Genomic DNA, 9,192 nt, shown 5'->3' with positions numbered 1-9,192 from the left:
TGAGCAGCGAAGTGCGCCTTGCGGGGACGGCTCATCGCGTCCAAGATAACCGCGCAGCACGCCAGCAAAAGAGCACCATCATCCGAGGCAGCCGCGCTACACGCCGGCAGAGGAGCACCATCCCGAATACACAGATCTGAGGAACTCCCCTCCAGCTGCGGGAAGAGGGCCGCCACCAGATCTGGCCGCGAGAACCGACGAGAAGGGAATCCCGGGGGGAACCGCGGCGAGACCAAGGAGGTGCATCCCGGGGAGGGAGGGGGTTGGGCGGCGGCGATGGTGGCTGCGGGCACCGGAGCTGGGCGTCGCAGGAGCGTGGGAGCCATTCTGTGCAGGAAGCATTAGCTTGTGCCTCTTCTCGCTATTGGGCCGCCCATGTCATACACTTGTTGGTAAGCATACACTCGCTATAATGGAGATACAAGATACGTGTCATTTGTCTCGGTTTTTTTTTCTAGCTCTTGTATTGTGTTTGTGGGTTTTAGATACCATTGTGGAGAAAGTCCTGGAGGCTTACTCGTTGGCACCAGAAGTTGGTGGGTAAAAAAGCCCAGATTCGAGCCTCACCACGTCCTATCTAATTTGAGCATAGCTTCTTATATGCTCAACTCAATTTTATACTCCCTCCGTTTCTAAATATAAGTATTTGTAGTGATTTCATTATAAACTACATACGGATGTATATAGATGCATTTTAAATATGAATTCATTCATTTTGCTCCGTATGTAGTCCACCTAGTGAAATCTATACAAAGACTTACATTTAGGAATGGAGGGAGTATATCATTGTGTGAGTGTTGGTAGGAGGGTGTGTGTGTTTGCCTATAACGCTTGCATACGTGCATGCATGTAAGTGTGTGCTGGTGGATAGAGAGACACAATATTGTTGTGTGCTATTTCTGGTGGATGGAGCCTTTTTTCTAAATGCCACACATATCGTTTATAAAAAAACTTCTAATATTATTTTTTAGATTTGAACTAACTAGCCCTCTACAAAACTGAATAAAACATCAAAAGCTAAGCTTTTCTTTGAGGCAATAGATGGTGATTGAGCTTATTTGGGAATTCGGTGAGGTGGTCTGCTTGGAAGAAAACAAGTTCAGATCATTGATTTTTGACTCAAATAACACCTAATGTTAAGTTGCATCTAATTCACAACCTATCGGAATCTAATCCATGCCTCATTACATATGTTTACGCATGTGCCCCGCAAAAAAAATGTCTACGCATGAAACTTGACGCAAAAATCAAATTGACGCTCATATAAAGTATGAATATATAATTTCAGATATCCTAAGCATAGAGCAGGAACTGATTTGCACAAAAGCGCGCATATGATTTGATCACTTCCAAGTTCTAACATTACCTTGTCTAATACATGTATTTTGATAATGTGAAAGGCTTTGCTTCATCGTAATGTTTTTGTAGGATTTGTAGTTTGTGCTAGAAGCAAATTGGAAAGCAGAGAAGCAGATCAAGCAAAAACAACTTCCAATATGATATCAGATGCTTTAGCACAAGTCGATACACATAGCACGTCTACTCACTAAAATAATGATTTAGTTCCAAATATTTGGGGCAGAGAACGGATTCCAATGAATGCTTTTTGCTTAGGCACGAGGAAGGACGTCATTAAGAGATCAAAATGACCAAAATGAGTACAACTCGCTCCCTCCCTTCCCCTGTGCCTTGCCGCGGCAATTTGTCCCAATGAGGGGAAAATAGGGAACCACAAGAGCTCTTTTGTTTTTACATCGGAAATCACAGGAGCTCTTGTATGACACATTACACATCAAAATGCAGCCGAATTGCAAAGGGACGATTTCTGGCCTGGCCCATTACTCTAGATGGCAGCAACCCAGACAAGTAGCAAGCGAGCGGTTCCATGTTCCACTTTCCAGTGGAAAAAATTAATTTGATGTGAGCATTTTTTAAGATCTTCAGAACATTTTGGAAAAATGTGAACGTTTAAAAAAAATTATGAACATACTTTGGAATTTTAAAAATTGTTTAAATGCGATAATTTTTTTAACATGTCTTGGATTTTCTGAATATTTTAAAAAATAAAGGTGACATTAAAAGAAACCGTGAAAGAAACCAACAGAAAAAATGAAAACCTGAACAGAGCAAGTACTCCGTCAGGGGGGTCACTGTGTAAACAAATGTTCAATTTACAAAATGAATTTTGGCTTGCTAACGAAGAGTTATGTTTGAGATACACAAACACCAAAGCATGCTATGAGCACTTGAGACACACAATTATTTTTACATTGTACTTAAGCAAATACTAGGCATCGGATCACCTTAGGGAATTACTATACCTTCGTCTCGGTGAATAAGTCATTCGCGTAGTTCTAGGTCAACAATTTAACTATCTAAATATGTATTATATGTGACAAAAATATATATTTAAAAACTACATCCACGTAGAAATCTAGTGATATACTTTTCATGACATATAACACATATTTAATTCCTTAAATCGATGACCTAGAACTACGCCAATGACTTATTCACCTAGACGGAGGTAGTACTCATTGTCACCTGATGAACATGGTTCAGAAAACAAAATAACAGTAAACACAAGCCAGGCTAGGACGAGCATGCACATGCGCAATGCCAGAAGTTGCAGAATAATATCGGTACTAATAAGCATCCATGGTAAATCAAAAGCAGAGTGATTTTTTTTAGGATTAAACAAGCGCGATGTATACGTCTAGCTTCAGGATTTGCCTTCATGGCCATCAGCGTTCCTTCACTTTTTTCTCCTGTCGTCGGACTAGTACTTGTTGGCATCACGCACCATCCTATCAATCTCTTGCTTGCTCAGCCCGCCCTTGTCGTTGGTGATGGTGATGCTGTTCTTGTTTCCGGTCGTACTTTCCTCCGCTGTTACCTCCAGGATGCCATTTGCATCGATATGGAACGTCACATTGAGCTTTGGCACGAGCCTCGGCGCTGGAGGGACGCCAGTGAGGTCGAACATGCCGAGCAGATTGTTATCCTTGGTCAACCCTCCTTCACCCTCGTACACCAAGAAGCGCACGGTGGTCTGGTTGTCAACGTCGGTTGTATAACCCCTCTTCATCTTGGCCGGGATGGTAGTGTTCCTGGGTATCACCACGCTCATGACACCACCGACCGTCTCTATTCCGAGCGACAGCGGCGTGACGTCGAGAAGGACCAAGTCCTTCACCTTCTGGTTGTACTCGCCGTTATGGATGGCGGCTTGGACAGCAGCCCCGTAGGCGACGGCCTCGTCGGGGTTGATGCTCTTGCAGAGCTTCTTCCCGTGAAAGAAATCCTGCAGCAGCTGCTGCATCTTGGGGATCTTGGTGGAGCCACCCACAAGCACAACGTCATGGACCTGTGACTTGTCCATCTCGGCGTCGCCAAGGCACTTCGCCACGTGCATAACGCACTTGCTGAACAGGTCCAAGTTGAGTTCCTCGAACCGGGCGCGGGTGATGGTCGCGTAGTAGTCAATGCCGTCGTGGAGGGAGTCGATCTCGATCTTGGCCTGTGCCGTGGAAGACAACATCCTCTTGGCCCTCTCGCACGCCGTCCTGAGCCGCATCAGCGCCTTCGGGTTGCTTCTGAGGTCACTCTTGTGTTTCTTCAAGAAATCCTGCACGAAATGCTCCACCATCCGGTTGTTAAGATCCTCCCCTCCAAGGTGGGTGTCACCAGACGTGGCCTTAACATTAAAGGTGCCATTGTCAATGTTGATGACAGAGATATCCAAGGTGCCACCACCATAATCAAATATCAGCACCGTCTTAGCTCCACCGTTGACGGACGCATTGTCAAGACCATAGGCGATGGCTGCGGCGGAGGGCTCGTTGATGATGCGTGTGACGTTAAGGCCAGCAATGGCGCCAGCGTCGAGGGTGGACTGGCGTTGTGAGTCGTTAAAGTAGACTGGGACGGTGATGACAGCATCCTTCACCGTCGTGCCGAGGTAGGCCTCGGCTGTCTCCCTCATCTTGATAAGCACCATGGAGGAGATTTCTTCAGCTGTGAACTGCTTCTCCTCGCCCCTGTACTTCACCACGATCATCGGTCGATCGCTACGGCCTGAAATGACTTTGAAAGGCCACAACTTCATATCTCTTTGCACCGACTCTTCGCTGAAGCGTCGACCGATCAGCCGCTTTGCATCTGAAAAAATTGATGTAGTTAGTTTCAATACAATAGTGTATTTCGCAAAAGAAAACATATATCGATGAAATTAAATACCGAAAGAGTATTTTCACTTCATTCTAAATTTAAGAACCAATGCATCACAGAACATCTATACTTAAATATCATTTCGCCTTGCTATTACAAACCAGTTTGATAACAAAAATACCAGGTTCAGAAAGCATTTCACGAAACAGCCCCGCATCACAAATACAAATTTATTGTTTGTTGTATTTTGATATGGCCAATCACTAATTAATATGTAATTATCTGGAATTTGGTCTTGATTAGTTTGTTGTGCATTAATCTGCAATTTCTGAAACGTACAATTGTGTGATAAGAGTTATATTAATAAGCCACTCAATGTTGCCAAAAAAAAAGCGGCTCAACATTTGCATAACAGAAAACTACGTGCTTTCATGAATATATGTTTTTGTTATTCATATTGTCTAACTTCCTTATAACGTAACTAAGCTATAAAATTATAGTTTTTCAGTCCTCAAAGAATTAATAATCTACAATCAAAATAAACAAATAACTAGAGTTAGTACTTACTATAATCAGTTTATAAGCATTGGCACAAAATAAACAAATAACGTTACATGATACAATCTGAAAAATCTCACAACAGAAATACTTGTCATGTTTTTATTTCCTTCAAAAAATAACCTCTTAAGTTTTGACATTATATTTCTTGATATTCAAGGGGGGAATTGCAATGTATTGTTTCTACACCAAACCCTGATACTGTCCATATATAAGCGGCCTCTTTTGATTGAAGGGTTTTTTATAGCAACTTTGGAGTTATATATCCTTTTAACACGGTTTCTTGATTTTTAAGGTTTTAGGATTTTTCCTAAATACTCCCACTGTACACAAATGTAAGATGTTTTTTGGTGAGTATTAGTACACTAAAAATGTTACACAAATGTAAGATGTTTTTGATGAGTATTAGTACACTAAAAACGTCTTACATTGTGTACAGAGGGGGTATTATTTTACATCACATTTCACAAGAAAGTTTCCACTGTCAACATTAACCTGTTTTTTTGTGTGTGTTTCCTATGTTGTAACTTTTAATCAAATGACAGGTTGCACAAATGTAATCATATACTCCCTCTGTTTCTAAATATTTTCTTTCCAGAGATGTAAACAAGTGACTACATACAAAGCAAAATGAGTGAATCTACAGTCTAAAATATTTCTATATGTACGTCCGTATGTGGTAGTTTATTTGAAATCTCTAAAAAGATAAACATTTAAGAAAGGAGGAAGTAGGATATAGTGGACATGGGAATTGGATCTATATAATATGTGATATATCCAACACAAACCCAAGAACCTGAGAAAATTAATAAAGGAACAGAACGGCTGCTGCTAAAAGGAAGAAGAACTAGCAGGTGGCGGCCAGTCGGTAGTTCTCACCGAAGACGGTGTTGACGGGGTTCGTGGCGGCTTGGTTCATGGCCGCGTCGCCGATGAGACGCCAGGCGTCGGTGAAGGCGACACAGGAAGGCGTGGTGAGGTTGCCCTGGTCGTTGGCGATGACCTCCACGCGTTGGTGCACCGGCCGCCACACGGCCACGCAGGAGTAGGTCGTCCCGAGGTCGATGCCGATCGCCGGCCCGTTGGCCTTCGTGCCTGCTGCCATCTCCACGGGACAGAGGCAGAGCAGAGGAAAACGAAGAGTTGAGTGTGTTTGAGCGAGCGTGAGTATTGGAAACTGCAGGGTTGTAGTATTTATTTGAAGGGCAGCACTCTGCGCCGGTGCGCCGGCCGAATGTTTCGGCCGGTCACGCGCGCGCGGGCCGTCAGATCAAATCGCGGAGACTGTCAGATCTAGATAAAAAACGATTTGCCCAGCTCCCTTCTTCCTCTCGCAGAAACGTTGTCTCCTCTCCCGAGCGTCGCCGAGACCACGCCATACCCCGCGAGAAAACGGCCGAGCTTGAAGCACCACCGCGGCGTTCCCTCGTCGCCGGTGGGCGCCCTCGCCGGCCTTCTGCGTTTGCCCAAGAACAGCGGTCGCCATGGATGTAGCTTCGCCGCCCGCGCTCGTCGGAGATCCGTGCTCGCCATGGATGCAGCTCCTCTGGCTGCGCTCGACATGGATGCAGCTCCGCTGGCCGCGCTCGCCATGGATGGATCCCGCCTGCACGCCATGGATGCAGCTCCGCCTCGCTGGCGATTGACTGGTTTCAGCAAATATAATTGGCCGTTGTAGCATTTTTCGTTGTTGGTCGTAGCAAAATGGAGACATGGTTGCAACAAACAAAAAGGTCACCATTGTCGCTGGTTGTAGCTCGCCGTTGCAGGTAGCAAACATTTGCATTCTAAAAAAATGAACGGATGTAACAAAACCCGTTGCCAGACGTAGCAAATACATATAACAGTTGTAACAAAAAGCCGCCGTCGTCGTCGCGGGTCGCAGCTCGGCCATGATGGATGTAACAAAACATTATGCCCGTTGTAGTAAAAAACGATGCTAGTTGTAGCAAAATCCTGCTACAGTTGCAGCAAAACATCGTTGTCGTCGTCGCGAGGTCCGAGCTCCGCCTGATGGATATAGCAAAAAGCTTCGTCGGTAGTAGCAAAAATCAACTACGGCTGCAGCTTCCCCCCTTTTTGTGCAGTGCCATTGAAGTTTTACTATGTCTATGGTTGAAGCTTTTTTCAATGGTTGTTGAAGCTTTTCTAGGTGACGGTTGCACCACTTCTATACGTGAATGGATCCGGGCATGGCGGGCAGGCAGCCATGGCGGGCGGCGAGGGAGCGCCTGGCCGCCGGCGACGGAGCTTGTGGTGGTCCAGTCGCTACCCCGGAGGAGGAGGGAGGAGGGGATGCGCGCGCTTGAAGGTTGTAGGTAGGGAATGGATCTAGCCATGGCAGCAGGCAGCCATGGCGGCCGGCGAGGGAGCGCCTGGCCGCCGGCGATGGAGTCTGTTGTGGCCTAGTCGCAGCCCGGGGGAGGGAAAGGATGCGCACACTAGGCTGGAGGTAGGGGATGGAGACGCATAGGAAAGGAGGCGGGGCCACTGCGCGGGCACGTTTGACAGCGTGGCGTGCGAACCGGCGCAACGCGCCCAAACGTTTCCCTTATTTGAACGTGTATAGGAAGGCGAGAGGCCACCGGCCAGTGGGAAACGTTTATAGTAGTACGAGGCAGCTAGTAATTACTGTATTGCGGAAGCCGAAGAATTTTACACAAGCGAGATACATTACTCCGTTAAATGAAGGTTGTTGGCGAAATATTTCCAAAAAAAAGGTTTTTGGCAATTTTAAATTGGTAGAGATTTTCTTAAAAGCAAAATCTGTAGAGGATTTTAGTCACACCATTGGAGACAGAGGGATTGAGTAGTAATTTTCTGTCGAAAGCGGCCAGGGTGATTCTAATCAACTCCTCGCTTGCTAGACTTCTCTGGTTTCTCATTAGCTTCTACAACCTCCATGAGACCCTCCATCAGGAGGTCGCTAAATACCAGTCGAGGTTCTATTGAGCGGGCGAGGGAGACAAGCAGAAGTATCACATGGTGAGCTGGCCTGACATTTGCAAACCCAAAGACCAGGGTGGCCTTGGGATCCTGTCATCTCGTCGCATGAACATCGCTCTCCTGTCCCGCTAGCTGTGGCGCATCGCCAATGGGGAGGGAGGCCTCTAGCTTACCATCATCCATAATAAATACCTTAGGGGCCAACCTTTGGCCTTTTGCTAGTGTAGGGGTGGATCCCAATTCTGGCAGTCCGTGATCCAGCTTCTGCCCGTCCTCCGCATCGATACGTCCATCTCTGTTGGCTCCGGGTCCTCGACCTTGTTCTGGTTCGACCGATGGCTAGGAGACTCCCCCTTGGCTGTGCGATTCCCAGATCTCTTTGCCATTATGGTCGACCCTCGGGTCTCTGTCGAGACGGCCCTTATTGACTTAGGGCGTCTAGCTTTCCGTCGCCCCTTCGGCCCCCTCGAGGTGGCTGCTTGGGACTCCTTTCTCCAATACGTGGCCCTTTATGCCGATGAACATCGAGGAGGACCAGGATGCCATTTCTTGGCACCTTGAGTCGTCTAGCCGCTTCTCCACGAAGTCCTTGTACACTAGTAGAAAACATGGCATTTGTCCCGGTTCGTAAGGGCCTTTAGTCCCGGTTCTTGAACCGGGACTAATAGGTCGTTACTAATGCCTCCCCCCTTTAGTCCCGGTTCTTACACGAATTGGGACAGATGGGCATCCACGTGGCCGCTGCGGGCAGCCCAGGCAGGGGGCCTTTGGTCCCGGTTGGTGACATAAACCGGGACCAAAAGGCTTCCACGCGTCAGCAGCTGGCTGGAGCTAAGGTTTTTCTTTTTTTTATTAAAAAGTGGCTGGTTTAGGGGTTTTGGGGGTTAATTTTAGGTTGTTATTAGATAACTAATAGAGAGAAGTGTCCTCTCTTATATCTTCGTCCTTGGTTACCAACGCTACTGCTATGTTTATTTCACCCGCTGATATATAATAACTCATGCATGCTCGCATCATACATCATCATATATAATAACAAGTCCTACTAATCATGCATCATCATACAACTTCTACTCGTTATTAATAATAAGTCATACGATCATCATCCTCATAGTCATCGAACTCAACCCTACATAATTGTTCTTAGCACATGATCATCAGTATCAAGTAGGACCTAAACACCCTTAAGGTAAAATAGCATAAAACAATATAGACCCTGACTCTCCATTATGAAGAATGGAGATCATCCTGTCTCCAATTCTTGCGCTTCGCTCCCTTTTGCTTCCAAGAAGCTCCTTACGATTGTCCATACAATTTTTCCATTATTTGATTGTCATGTCTCCATTTCTTTTAGAAATCCGGTATGGACAGTTGAGATTTGTAGGACGATCTGGTTGTATGTTCAAAACATCAAGGCGGCCGTGCGTATACATCAGATGAGGCACACAATCATTCGGGATTATCTGTTGAAAAACATAGTAATAACTTCATAGTTAGGAATGATGCTAGCTTTAAAAG

General features: G+C 45.9%; 1 pseudogene; it reads right to left on the bottom strand.

Moving 5' to 3' along the window:
* Nucleotides 1-2,755: 2,755 nt before the first annotated feature.
* Nucleotides 2,756-5,833, bottom strand: LOC119324364 (annotated as a pseudogene).
* Between the last annotated feature and the right edge of the window lie 3,359 nt (nt 5,834-9,192).

This window comes from Triticum dicoccoides, chromosome 6B, assembly GCF_002162155.2.
Source record: "Triticum dicoccoides isolate Atlit2015 ecotype Zavitan chromosome 6B, WEW_v2.0, whole genome shotgun sequence".
Lineage (NCBI taxonomy): Eukaryota > Viridiplantae > Streptophyta > Magnoliopsida > Poales > Poaceae > Triticum > Triticum dicoccoides.
This window is presented reverse-complemented; position numbering and strand designations above follow the sequence as displayed.